This window comes from Astyanax mexicanus, chromosome 24 (genome assembly GCF_023375975.1).
Source record: "Astyanax mexicanus isolate ESR-SI-001 chromosome 24, AstMex3_surface, whole genome shotgun sequence".
Taxonomy (NCBI): Eukaryota; Metazoa; Chordata; class Actinopteri; order Characiformes; family Acestrorhamphidae; genus Astyanax; species Astyanax mexicanus.
This window is the reverse complement of record NC_064431.1, coordinates 27,326,974-27,341,671: the sequence shown is the minus strand read 5'-3', so window position 1 is coordinate 27,341,671 and position 14,698 is coordinate 27,326,974. Positions and strand designations below refer to the sequence as shown.

General features: G+C 42.2%; 2 protein-coding genes and 1 long non-coding RNA gene across 3 annotated transcripts in view; 2 read left to right on the top strand and 1 right to left on the bottom strand.

Annotated features, from left to right (window-relative positions):
- LOC125787359 (uncharacterized) overlaps window positions 1-14,698 on the top strand; it is a 759,343-nt gene that overhangs the window by 635,630 nt on the left and 109,015 nt on the right. The window lies entirely within an intron of this gene.
- suclg2 (succinate-CoA ligase GDP-forming subunit beta) overlaps window positions 1-14,698 on the top strand; it is a 164,558-nt gene that overhangs the window by 41,462 nt on the left and 108,398 nt on the right. The gene's annotated exons all lie outside the window — the stretch shown is intronic.
- Window positions 9,343-14,698, bottom strand: part of LOC103029679 (solute carrier family 2, facilitated glucose transporter member 9-like) — a 1,095,244-nt gene continuing 1,089,888 nt past the window's right edge. Inside the window, exon 13 of the transcript XR_007429264.1 lies at window positions 9,343-9,356. The gene's annotated coding sequence lies outside the window, so the exon portion shown is untranslated. The remainder of the gene's footprint in view (window positions 9,357-14,698) is intronic.

Genomic DNA, 14,698 nt, shown 5'->3' with positions numbered 1-14,698 from the left:
CTATAATGAAAAAAAAAAAAAAAATGTCCATTACCTTGCGTAATCATGCATGGCGGTTCTTCCTGCTGACTAAGAACATTTGGGTTTAACATTGAAAGATTGTGAGAGTATGAGACAAAAGATCAGCATTTCAGCTTTTGTTTCCAGCCATTTACATCTGGATCTGATACAGCATTAAGAAAACAGGACTTTTAGTCTGAACCCACTCAACACATGTTACTTAGTACACCAGTGACTACTTTCTTCTTCTTCAGGACATTCCAAAAGATTGTACTTGCTATGGATATTATATGAGTCTTATGAGGCTTAAACAAACAACTCACAATGTGCACCCTCCACCATGTTTAACACATGGACACAACAAAAAAATAAAGACCACTTAATGATGTCTGGAATATAATAAAGAGGAAGATGGATGATCACAAGCCATCAAACCAAACTGAACTGCTTGCACATTTGCACCAGGAGTGAGTGGGATAAAGTTATACAAAAGCAGTGTGTAAGACTGGTGGAGGAGAACATACCAAGCTGCATAAAAACTGATCAAATATTGATTTCTGAACTCTGAAACTTTATGAATATGAATTTTTTTCTTTTCTTTGCATTATTTGAGGTCTGAAAGCTCTGCTTTTTTGTTATTTCAGACATTTCTCATTCAATAAATGCTCTAAATGACAATATTTTTATTTTTGAATTTTGAATTTAAAAGTAATGTTGTCTGTAGTTTATAGAATAAAACAATATTTGTTTTATTCAAACATAAACCTATAAATAGCAAAATCAGAAAAACTGATTGAGAAACTGAAGTGCTCTCTTATTTATTTATTTTTTTCCAGAGGTACATTTTTAGTAAGCCTTTCATAATTACTCTTTTTGTTTGGATGATCTGTTGTCTCGGAAAAAAAAAAACATATTGCTAATTGCTAATATTGTTAAGAAAAGACAAGTTTTTGCTACTTTTTTTTATAAGTAAAAAAATATTTAATTATTTAGAATATTCAGACATTGCATTTCAAGTATATATATATATATATATATATATATATATATATATATATATATATATATATATATATATATATATATATAATAAATAAAAATAAATAAATACATTTTATTATATAAAATCCTCACACCAGCAGTCAATTATGCATGTTAATTATCTCTCTTTGCTAAGAAAAAACAAAAAACAAAATTGGCAATATAGAAGTCAGCAAAAAAATAAGCTCATGTCCAAACCTTAAAGCAGCATTAGGTAGGATTTCCTTGATTTTTTATCTTTTTAAAATGAAATTACAATAGCTGTGCTCTCGTGTCTGTGCCGGGCTCCTCTGAGTTCAAACCAGACTCTGTAAGTTTTCTGAGAACTTTTGCGAGAACTGCGACCTGCTTTCCGACCTTTAGTTCTAACAGTTCTACAAGAACTACTGGTTCATTCTTTACAAACTAACATACAGACACTCTGGTAGAAGCTGGAAAGAGACCGAATACGTCTGTGAAAGACAGAAAATCAGAAAGAGAAACTAATCGGCCTGAAACATTTATTACACTCTACAACTGTAGGGGGAGCCCACAAGCACAAAATCTCAATCCTACCTAGTGGAGCTTTAAATTAAACATTAGAATACATTGATAATGTAATTATAATTATCATGGCAGGCCTTACATTTATTATTATAGATCTATTTTTACTCTCATTCTGATGAGCTGCCCAAGCATTCAGTAGGTATTAATCCTCTATTAACCCTGCTCAAGTCAATTTTCTCATGTTTCCCATGATGCTCTGAATCCAAACAGACCGGAGTGAATTTTGTTCGTATCCCAGCAGTCCTGACACGGCGGCAGCACGAGTGGCCGGGGGATCGTGAGCCGGAGATAAACGGAGGTGGGCTAAAATGTGTAAGCGCTCGGGCTACTCTCACTAAGCCACGTGTGCTCGGTGAGTGTGAAGAAGCCCGGGCCTCCTTCCAGAGGCTGATCCTTCAGCTGCCTGCTCTCGCGCCTGTAATCTGCTCTTTATCTTGCTGCTCACAATGGGCTTTAGCGCAGGCTGCCACACTCCCGCACGCTCGCCTAGCTGCTACAGTGCGGCACGAGCCGCCGCCGCCGCCGCCTTCGACAGTGTTTCATCCAAATGCCTTCCTGGCTCGCCTTGAAATGAAAGCGGAACCGAAACAGGGCTGCCACTGATGCCTCATTTGTTCACTGTGTGTAGGTGGAAGAGGGAGCCAGTGTTGAGATTGTTACAGGCAGAACGCGACAGGATAAAAATGCGTAAAATTCCGACACAATTTCTCATTACTACACTATATGCATTTTCTTTATTTTTTAATGACTATTTCCATTGTAGATTCTCACTGAAGGCATTAAAACTATGAATGAACACATGTGGAGTTTTATGTACTTAACAAAAAAAAGAATGATGAGCTGACCTCCACAGTAACCGGCCCTGAACCCAATCCAGATGGTTTGTGGTGAGCTGGACCACAGAGTGAAGAAGGCAAAGGGACCAACAAGTGCTAATAAACACCTCTGGGAACTCCTTCCTTCCTTCAAGACTGTTGGAAAACCATTTCAGGTGACCACCTCTTGAAGCTCATTGAGAGAATGGCAAGCTCAAAGAGTGTGCAAAGCAGTAATCAAAGCAAAGGGTGGCTATTTTGATGAAACTAGTTTAGTTATTTCACCTTTTTTGTGAAGTACATAAAACTCCACGTGTTCATTCATAGTTTTGATGCTTCAGTGATAATCTACGATGGAAATAGCCATGAAAATAAAGAAAATGCATTGAAAAAGAGAAGGTGTGTCCAAACTTTTGCCCTGTACTGTAGAGCGAGACACACTACAAATTTTGCAGAGTTTTTCCCACCTGCAAAGAATGGAGAAATCTGTATTTTATTCGTAGGTATATTCTAAAAAGATTTAGGTAATTAATTTGCTTTGCATTGGATAAAATAAGTATTTGGCCGTCTACAAACAACCAGCAATAATTCCTGCTTTCTCAGACCTCTTAGTTTTTCTTAGTTAGAAGAAGGATGACTACAACCCCAAGAACACTGCGCCAACTGTGAAACATAAGGGGGAAAAAAAAACATCTAACTTTGGTACTGCTTTCCTGCAAAGGGGGCAAGATGACTGGTACATTTAAGAGGAGGATGCATAAGGTCATGCATTGCAAGATTTTGGCCAACAACCTCCTTCCCTCACTAAGAGCATTGAAGTATGGGTCATGGCTGGGTCTTCCAGCATGACAATGACCCACAACACACAGCCAGGACAACTAATTAATAACTAGAGTGGCTCTAATAGAAGCATTTCAGGGTCCTGGAGTGAACTAGCCAGTCTCTAGACCTGAACCCAATTAAAAAAAAAACTAGAACTCTGAAACCTGAAAGATCTGAGAAGATCTGTATGGAGGGGTGGGACAAATCACAGATGAAGTATGTAAAAACGTGATCAAGAACTACAGGAAACGTCAGGAATCTCTGTAATTGCAAACAACACATTCTGTTCCAAGTAAAAAAAATACTGTTGTATCAAATACTTACTTCATGCAATAAAATGCATTTTAATGTGATTTATAATAAAATAATAATAAAAATGGCAGACATTTCTGTTCCTTGTAGGTGGGAAAACTTTGAAGTCTGCACTGTATCAAAAACCTATTTTACCCCACTGTACAAGTACAAAAGAATATTTATTGCAACCCGTTAAAACTGAGTCATCTACTTTTCCTTTTTGAAAAAGTTAGTATGGCAAAAAGTAAGGCTGAAGATTTGATAGAAACTTCTTGCCTGATGTAGAATTCATCTGGATCTGCCTGCTGGTCCGCTAAGCCGGTATTTAGCGAAGCCGAGAGTGACGAAACGGACAACACCGAAGAGAACTGAAACAAAAGAATCAAGCAAATATTTGGATGCAGCTTGGACATAGCTTGGATGTCCATTTGCTGAGAGATGATTTAGAGCCTCTTTTGGAGCTCCACACTTGGCCGTCACACGGTCCGTTTGATAGTTACTAAGGTTACTAGTAGCTGGGACTTATGAAATCCATCCTCATTTGTAAAGTGGTGGAGGATGGACACTGTTTTCCTAAGGAAAAAAGTAGTGTACATCTTCTTGTTATCTACCTGGTCAGGGTCATAGTGGGTTCAGAGCATACCTGGAAGAATACCAAACACATCTTTTCATTCACGTACTACACTAAACCCTACACTTAAACCTAACCTTAACCCTTAATCAACCCTAAAATCTAACACTACATCTAACCCTAACCTTAACCCTTAATCAACCCTAAAATCTAACCCTACACTTAAACCTAACCTTAACCCTTAATCAACCCTAAAATCTAACCCTACACTTAACCCTAACCTTAACCCTTATTCAACCCTAAAATCTAACCCTACACTTAAACCTAACCTTAACCCTTACTCAACCCTAAAATCTAACCCTACACTTAACCCTAACCTTAACCCTTATTCAACCCTAAAATCTAACCCTACACTTAACCCTAACCCTTACCCTTACTCTAAACCCAATCCTAAAATGTTAAGATTAGAGTTTGAGTTCGAGTTTGATATAGGGTTATATTTAATAGAGAATCATTTACTTTTACCTTGTAGTTCAATTGCATTTAATAAACATGCAGTTAAATGTTAGTTGAATGTCCGTTGAGCATCATTTAATAAACCATCCACGTAAAGTGTTACCAATTTTTTTTCTATCCTACTTAAACTACTGTATTTTTCTAACTATAAGGCACACCGAAATGTAAGGCACAGTATCAGTGAACAGTGAATCTATTTTCTGGCCTGTTTTCTTACACAAGGCGCAAAGGACCTACATCCAAGGCATCCTAAAGGCAATTTAGGTGTGCCTTAAATTCTGAAAAATACGGTACTTAAACATTTAATTGCGCCACATTCGCTCCTTTTCTTCCTCTTCTGATATGTCATCCAGTATTTTCTGATACCCATACCCCTCAAAGCTGACTCTTGTGGTCAAAGGTGTCGGGTCAAGTGCGATAGACCAGTTCGAGCAGCTTTCTCGATTTATCCGGCTGAGTTTGGGCTGGCCTCTGTCGCTCCTCTTTCCACCTCGGCACACACGGCTCCACAGCCAGGTCTCCATGGGCCCTGGCATGGCCCTGCCCGGGCGACACCGCGCCGAGCTGACCAGGCGAGACACAAATGGATTTCTGTCACTGCAACGTGGCCGCCAGCTTTTTTCCTCCCTCCGAGATGGGACGGACGCACTCTCTCCCATCTGTGGCGGACCCACTTACTCGTGCTGCATTGCAGCTGACAGCTCAATCGGACACTCTCTCTTGTGCACACACTCTCGCAGACACAGCAAAGATACTTTAGTACACCATGATTTATTGCGCTTGTAACTTTAGGGACTTTAAATCCGCACTGTATGGAGAGATATTCTAAAAAACGTATTGGGACATTTACGATACGAGGTGATGGTCTATAGTTCTGTTCCTGAACGGGGAACTTTTTTCCGGAGCTTTTGTCTTGCTATTCAGAGAAGATGGGAGGGAAAAAGTGGAGCAAAGAACAAAGAGAGGATATAAAAGTTGCTGTCCTGGAAGACCGAAAGACTGGCAATTTTTTTTTTCCTCCTCTTTCTCTCTTGAAGTTGCCTGCTTTATTTGCTGACTGGCTGCGAGCCTTGATGCTAATGAAGGCGCACCTGTCTCTAAAGAGGGCCTGTGTTTGGCTTCCAAGTAGGGGGTCTAAGTGATCTAACTGTCAAAGAGGCAAGGCTGATGGCGCCTTCATCACTCACAGGTTATATTATGCAGCTTCAGCACCCAAAGCAAACACACACTTGTGGACAAACACCAGCTAAAAATGCAGTCGACGCACCGTGATTGGAATATGAACTTAAGTTTTGATTTGTTGTTTTCAGATGCGGTAAATCAAAATGCAGTAAATTTTTAAGAGAAATTCACGAAAAGCATCGAAGAAAACAGAAAACTGCTGAATTAAATCACCATGTCTGCCCTACATAATGCAGAGACATACCTGGATTGAAGGTCTCTGCATCGAGAAATCATTTTGGTTGTTTGTCCAGGCCCATCGAGAGATCGTAACCGTTTCTGCACTGTAATCAAAACCTGCCCTATTTTAATGTGTGAAGTGGATGCAGACGAATGTGGGACGGATTGTAACCCCGGCGCTCATCTGCCATCTTTTAGAGAAAGCAGCTAATGAAGACAAATCTGTGTTTTCCCTGCCTCTCCCGTGTCAGCCATGCGGCAGGGCTCGCTCCTGTTTTCTTCATCCAGCGAAAGAGTTGCATTATTTTGGCCTCCGGTTTGCGGCATTGGCGGCGTTGACACATGCATCTGCCGGGTACATGGTGATGGATTTTCCTCTTAGAATGTTCCAGATCAGCCTGCCCAGCGTCTGTGAAGGGAGGTTTAGTCCGCCAGGGAGAAATGCAGGGACCTAATGGACAAGGCGAATATGGAGAAACATTTGGCCGTATCTTATTTATTCTCGTCACTTTTCTTTTCTTGTCTCGTTTTCTCCCAAATGATACCCTTTGTCAAGCAGCAAGAATCAATTTCTGTCCCTAAAGGGAGATGCCAGATTTGATTTTTCTTAAAGATGGGAAATTCGATGACATATTGGTGTTGTGATGTCCTGCATATGTGTTTGTAGATATGGGTTGTTGCGGCAGGCAGCCAGGTGAATTCTTGAAGTTTGAATGTCTATCTGATAACTTCAGATTATCTCAAACTATCGTCAGAAACCATCTGAATCTCTACAGATTTGTTTCGGTTAAACCTTGCAGGAGTTCTTTTACATTTCTTTTTGGTGTATTTCTGCTTTTTTCTTCATTCCCCTTCTGTGCTGTTAAAAGTTATAATAAATAACAAAGTTATTTTTTTCATTAAAATAGTTAAGTATATACAGCCACAACCGACTGTATGTAAGGAGTGTGCTTCAACATTTGCCCTTGAAGAACCTTTTGTAGAAGCTTTAATGAAGGTAATTTGCCATCTGTTCCTTTGTGCTTCTGGAGGAGGCTTCCTCTACTTCATTGGGGTTCCAGGAGAAACTACCTCTGCTTCTATGATGATGATCAGAGAGCCATTACCCATACATTGGCTTTGGAATCATGGAACAACTAGTGAATGCTCTTTTCTGAGTGAGATCTACTCCATCCATGGAATCGGACATCTTGTCCACGAACGAACCTCAAAACGGTGCAATTACTCCTCTTGCCCCTTTCTTGTGCTGCCTCCACATCATCATGGACGTTGATGTTCCAGAGTCTGCTTCCTCAGTACCACTGTGAAAACCTGCAGAATCGCGATCTTAATGTGTAAACCATCACGTCAACAGGACCTTGCAACTTCTTTGTACTTGTATCAGGACTGTGCAACTTGACAAGTTCCCAAGTCATCGTTGAATGCTCTCCTCGGCTTCATTGCCGTTGTAGAGATTTTGGGAGTTGGCTGCCTCAGCCTCGCTGTGATTTGGAAGATACTTGAAGCCAACTGCCTCGGTTCTTTTGTGGAAGAAAGAGCCACGATTGCCCAACTAAGGCCATGAAATCTTCTACATTGACGAAAGAGCCCCAAAGCGGCACCACTCTCCCATTTTTTTCTCTTTCTTGCACTGCCATTGTGGTCACTGATGTTGCTGAGTTCACTGCCTTGACTCCATTGTTGAAACCTGGACGTTCTTGATCATAATGTGCACACAGTCAAGCTACCAGGACTGTAAAACTTGACTAGTTCCCAAGTCATCATTGAATGCTCTCCTCGGCTTCATTGCCATTGTAGAGGCTTCCGAAGTAGGCTGCCTCAGCCTCGCTGTGATTTGGAAGATACTTAAAGCCAACTGCCTCGGTTCTTTTGTGGAAGAAAGAGTCACCATGGCCCCACTAAGACCATGGAATCAGATGACCTCTACATCTTTAAGGGGCTTCAAAGCAGCACAGCTCTTCCATCTCGCCTCTTCCTTGCATTTTCATTGTGGTCACTGATGTTCCTGAGTCCACTGCCTTGACTCCATTGTTGAAACCTGGAAGTTCTCGACCATAATGTGCTCACAGTCAAGTTATCAGGACTGTGCAACTTGGGAACTAGTCATTAATGAATGGAAACCTCTACAACTGCAATGAAGCTGAAGAGAGCAGAGTCGGCTGCCTCAGATTCGCTGTGATTAAGAAGAGGAGTCCTGAAGCCAGCTGCCTCGTCCCTTTTGCGGCAGAAAAAGCCACCGTGGCCCCGCTGTGGCCATGGAATCAGACGCCTTATCTACGAAAGAGCCTCAAAGCGGCGGCGCTCTTCCATCTCGCCTCTTTCTTCTGCCTGCTCCTCTTCATCAGCTGTGTCGGACCATATGTCTCACTCTGAACCCACCACTCCGCCATGTTCCAGCCATCTGCCTCCTTCTCTCTCTCTCTTACTTTTTCTCTCTCTTTCTCCCTGTCTTTCTCTCTCTCTTCACGAGCCTCCGCGCCCATGCGTGACGAGCCACAAGCCTCTTTCTCTTGCTGCTTTATGCTAAACAGAATCTGCACAAAGACTGGCCTCAACCTCTTGTCTTTTATATATTTATTTCCTGAAGGCCTTTTGTGTGTTCTGTTTTGTTTCTCGCTCTGTCGTTCATTGTCAGAGATGGACTTTGATAGGCCGGTGCTGGTCAGGACAATTTCTGTGATGGGAGATAAAAGACGTTTGAAGTGTTCTTTTTTTCCCCGTTTGTTTGTTGTTGTTGTCGTTTGTATTCACGGCTGTCTATTGTGTAACTCCTGAGCTAATCAGGTCTGATTGTTAGATGGTATGAATGCGATCAGTAGAAGCGACGGAACAGACAATGCTGGAGAATAGTATGCATGTGTGAATTTGTCATATTAAGAAACTGAGGACGTTTTCTAAATTTATATGTATATTAATCTTATTATTTTTTTGTTTTGGAAATCCACAACATGCGTAATACCATGTTATGCCACTGATGAAGGTTGATGATAATACAATGACATAGTAATGCAATTATACCCCTTTAAAGACCAAAGGATCTTTGATGATTAAGGAAAATGAAACGAAAATTCCGGCATCGGTACTGGAATATAAGAATCTTTAAATATGTGCTGTAAATTAATATGTAAATACAATGGAAATTATTTAAAAACACATTTTCTCCCAATTTAGCTAGACCAATTGTACTTGTATACTTACAGTAGCTGTATATCCCTCATTACAAGTGATGCCACAACCCAAGGATGGTGAAGACTATAATATGCCTCCTCCAACACATGTTAAGTCAGGCTCCGCCTCCTTTTTTCCCCTAACTGCTGCTGATGCCAGTAGCCAGTAGCAGCGACTCGGTTCTGATACATCAGCTCATAGACGCCTTGTGCTGGTCGACATCACCCTAGGATTGATGAAAGAGCGCCATCTACCTACTACGCATTGTGCTCTCTCAGGGCTCCGGCAACTGACGGCAAGCTGCATGAGTGGGATTCGAACCAGCGGTCTCACGATTATAGTAATCACATTTAATTGCAGTTAATGGGCTCTACTCGCCCATGAGGGAGTAGCTAATATCAACGTCTCCTCTAATATACACAAAGAGAGCAGGCAATATTGAGGTGCGGGTTGTGGTGTAGGGTATGCGTAGGTAAGTCAAATTCAGGGGGGCATACCAAACATCAAAAGGGTGGGGCTTGGTAAGGCATAGCCAGGATATCTTTTTCAAGCAAGCTGCTTTAAGTCAAACATTGTTGCAATGACTAGTTTGAGCATTCGGGAGGTTTTAGCCCATGTAACAAAGGGAAATATGCAAAATTCTCTGTTTATTCTGTCCATCATCAGTTGGTGCAGAGTTATGGGTGAAGCAAAGCAGGAATTTCAACCACTTAGGGATGTGTTAGTTTGATTTAGTGTAATCAAAAGTGTAATCAATGCAAATAAAATGTTCTGCATCTGAAGGTCTGCAAGAGAAGTGAATATATACATCTTTAAACACATTTTACATAAGAAATGAGACTCTTCCTTCGAAAAAGCAATAAAACTCTAGTTTCCCATGATATGGGCCCTTTACATGACCCCTCATGAAATCTGTACGTGTGTTTATGTACTGAACACATGCGTATACATCCAATTTTACCTGTTTTCCTCCTAGAATTGGCACCTCCTCAGACTTCTAAGTACCCGTTTGGAGACCCTTGAGTCACTAATAGAATCTGTCCTCGTAAAACAACAGGCGCACAAAAGAAACCAGTAATACAGCAAAAAATCTCTGGAGTTTATGAATCATAAAGAACTGTAATTGGCCCAGTGATTTGTGCCCTCGTGGTAAAACAATAGCTGCGGCTTTTCAAATGATTCTGCAAATCCTTTGGCAGACGGGAGCGCAAGCCGCGCTTTCGCCGAACTCACAAATCAAAATGTAATTTGGCCTTCCTGACGGCTCCTCCGGATTGACATTACCCACGGTGCATTACTGCTCCCTGCGCCTCTGGAGCTTCTGGCCGCTCCGGCAGGAGCTATGACGCCATTACTCTACTAATGTGCGCTCCAAATTGCATGTTTTATTAGGGCCGTTCTACGCTCCATTTAGCGCTAAATTTGTACGAAGGAATACAGTGTTATTATTATTGTTTTTTTTTTTTTCCTCTCCTCCCACTGAATTTGTTCCAGATTCTGTTTCTTGCTGGCTCGCGTCCCCGTAAATGTGTCTGTGTGTGTGGTGGTTGCACATGCCGGGCTTGCAAATTTTCACTGTAACCATCGCCAGACGGCGCGTTAGACTCTCCCTGCTTTGTTAGGCTGCAGCTGATTTGCGTGAAGAAGGCTGAAATTGTGAATGATTGAGGGTAGTCCGGCAAGCGTGGCTGATCCTCCGTTTAGTTACTTTATGGTTCATTTGAAGAGAGAGCTTCCAATTCCAGTCCTGGAGGGCCAGTGTCGTGATTTCCTGCTTCGAGAGGTTATGAGTTGAGGTCACTGAGTCCTAAACACTGAAAACTGTGCTGGACTGAGGCAATCTAGGACCAGAACTGGACATTCTTGAGTAATAACAACATCCCTGATATCTTATGAATTGGGTTGGGGACCTTTTGTACGAAGTACATTGTTCCAAAGGGTCCTGGTCTTTGTCTTTGGCCTTTGCATTTTCTTGCAAATGATAATTTCTCCCTAATTTTTTCCCTTATTCTTCTTCTTTCAGATATTGCAGTGCGACTCCTGACATCAACTCCATGTTGTTTAGTTGATTGAAGAGCTCTCTTTTCATATACTTTTTCAATTAAAAAAATGAATGGCATGGTAAAAGTGAGCGCACCTTTCTTCTGTACTTATGCCCAACCACATTTCATGCTTTTCGTTCCTCATTACTCCCATTCAGTCCCATTTTTATTTTTCTTTGGAAAATGTATCTGGACATCACAAAAAAAGACACTGAAGTCTTTTTGGTATTTAGCCGAAGTAGTGAAAAAGGGGACTAATTTACACACAAGTTTTATTTTTTATTTACTTCTTCTTTCTTCTAACAGAAGAACAGACGTTCAATGTCCTTTCCAATGTCTCCTCTTTGGTAGAACACCACCAAACTGCATGTTCTCTTTTTTTTTTTAGTCCAGTTCCCAAAGTCTAATCCACAGTTATACTGAACCATACTCATCTATTTGTAGTTTTATCATCCCTTCATCATCCTATATAGTTGTGCAACGTTTCTGGAAATGCAGCCATTTCCTAGTTTATTTCCTTGTTCTTCTTCTTTCAGATTTTTGTCGCACAACTTCTGTAGTCCTGTAGTTTTTGAGATATTGTGCATTTCAGCCTTTTGTACAGCTTTTTGATGGGGACACAATTTTCCCAAACCTCATTACTCTCATTCTTTCCCATTAATTTTTGCTTGGTATGCACAAAAAATATTTGGCTTCGAATGGCAACAACCAACCCACTTCTGTTGCTTGTACCAAACAAAGACTTGTTTATTTAAAGTCAAATTTCAGTATTTTCTCTTTATCTGAGGATATTTAAAGCTGCAATGGCGTTCTTCATATTTTTGGACAGTTGAGAGGAAGCCAATCTCTGAGGGTTCAACGAGACAGGCTCCTCCAAGAACCTCTCTAATGATGATTTGGGATGATTGGGATAGTTGGACACTCCCAAATAGGATGGCGTTAATGAACCCGCCAAATGTTCGGCAACAGCCTGTGTGTGTGTGTGTGTGTGTGTGTGTGCCAGTGCCAGTTGTATGATGTATGTTGTGTCTCTGTCCTGCTGCAGTGTGTGTTCAGCTGCTGCAGTCTTCTGAGGCAGGTTGGAGAGATGGGAGCCAGCAAGGATGTTGATTGACATGGACATGCAGGCTGACAGCTCACGGAGTGTGTTCCAGCAGCTAGAATGAAGCAGCAGGCTGCCCTGGGCCTCTTGTATACACACACAAACACACACACACACACACACAAACACACACACACAAACAGACGCAATCTGGACCTAGCCTGTGCGAGCACAAGAGCACTGCGCTCGTATTGCTCCAGTCTTGCGTCCGATACGTTCGCTCCGTTGCAGGGTACGTCAAATTGACTGCGTTCCTGCGTGGAAGCTTTGCTCTCCTTAATTACCTCAACCTGCTCTGCTCTGGCCATTACTAAATCAGTTTTAGGGAGGCGGTGTAATCTCCCCTAGATTAGCTCCGTGCCGAGTGGATGTTTGCCCTGCAAATAAGCCTGAGCTCAACCGCTCCGTATCCTGTTTTCTGCAGAAACCATCTCTTATTGATCCTCAAAACAAGAACATAAAAGAATGCTCAACTTTTAGCTGGAGTTAAAGAAATGAAAGGCTGCAGAGATCTCTGACACCAAACTTTAAATCTAGTTTATGAATGGAGGTGCATAGTTTTAATCCTGGTTTTAATAATGATATATATTATATTATTATAATTATTATATTATTTATTAGTACAGTCAACTTTAGTCGTGTGGCTTAATTTTCTTTTCATTTTGCCCTTTTCTTACTTTGTCTCCTTATCCTTCACCAATGTAACCAATGAAGAGTGCCGCTGCAACCATCTAAAGCCCTATCCAGATAAGTTTCTTAGGGTGTAATGGGGTAATTTTCACTTTTATGAGGGGTCCTCTGTGATTTTATTTCTGTCCAGAATGACCATGTTTGTGTTTTTGTCAGATTTCCTCTGAGAAAATTACAGGCTGAATTATCTACTGTTTTAGTGGTCCTCCGGTCATTTTAGACCCGTCTGGATACACATCTCTGAGTTTCATCACCTTGCATTTAATTAATATAACTTTGTCCACTGTTGCGCACCGTAATTACAATTTGAGCGCACGTTTCCACGGAGATCCAAGTAAAAACAACAGCGAGTGGAAATGGAGGAGCTACTGAACCCTTTCGATGTTACGTGACCGAGAAAAGCCAAAGAAACTCACTTGTCCTCCTGTTTTTTCAATTGCAGTCCGGATGCATGAGTTTTATCACTGAGTAGAAATGTAAAATATTTTTCACCTGAGAAACTTAATGGCACTTTTCCACCGGCATGGTACCGGTCCTGGTACCCGAACGGTTCTGAAAGGTAAGTGCAGTTCTGGCCCCACAATCTTGCTGGTCTTAAACCAGCGAACCTCTGATGTAAGGGCCACCCCATGTAAAGGAAGCAGAATAAGGGTTTTTAGCAGGTGAAAGCAGGTGAAAACCTGGCCGGCAGGCTCCATCTCTGCCCTTCAGGACTGTTTTGAGTGCACTGCATGGGACATGTTTAGGGAGGCTGCTTCTGAAGGCGATTCTGTTGATTTGGAGGAGTATGCAGCATCAGTCACTGGCTACATCAGCAAGTGTATTGATGATGTCACTGTCTCCAAGACCATCACCACACGCCCAAACCAGAAGCCTTGGATGACTGCTGAGGTACGTGCGCTGCTGAGGACCCGCGACCCGTGGGTGACAAGGTGGCCCTGAGGAAAGCGAGAGACGACCTGTCAAGAGCTATCAGAGTGGCAAAGCGCGCACACGCCCAGAGAATCCACAGCCACTTCAAGGACATGGGTGATGCGCGGCGCATGTGGCAGGGCATCCAGGCAATCACCAACTACAGGACAATGCCACCGTCCTGTGAACGTGATGCCTCCCTCCCTGATGCCCTAAACAACTTTTATGCACGGTTTGAGGCACAAAACAACACGATGGCGAGAAAGACCATGCCCAAGCCGGACGAGCAGCTGTTGTGCCTGATTGCAGTGGATGTGAGGAACACTCTGTGCAGAGTCAACCCACGAAAAGCTGCAGGACCAGACAACATCCCTGGCAGAGTGCTGAGGGAGTGCACAGACCAGCTGACAGATGTTCTCACGGACATCTTCAACATCTCCCTGTGCAGTGCCACTGTCCCAACGTGCCTCAAGTCCACCACCATCGTCCCCGTGCCGAAGAAGTCCACAGTGTCCTGCCTCAATGACTACCGTCCCGTTGCACTTACACCCATCATCATGAAGTGCTTCGAGAGGCTAGTCATGAGGAACATGAAGACACAACTACCCTCTTCACTGGACCCCCTGCAGTTTGCGTATTATCCCAATCGCTCCACGGACGAAGCCATCACCACCACCCTTCATCTCTCCCTCACCCACCTGGAGAAGAAGGACACTTACGTCAGAATGCTGTTTATAGACTTCAGTTCAGCATTCAACACCATCATCCCACAGAACCT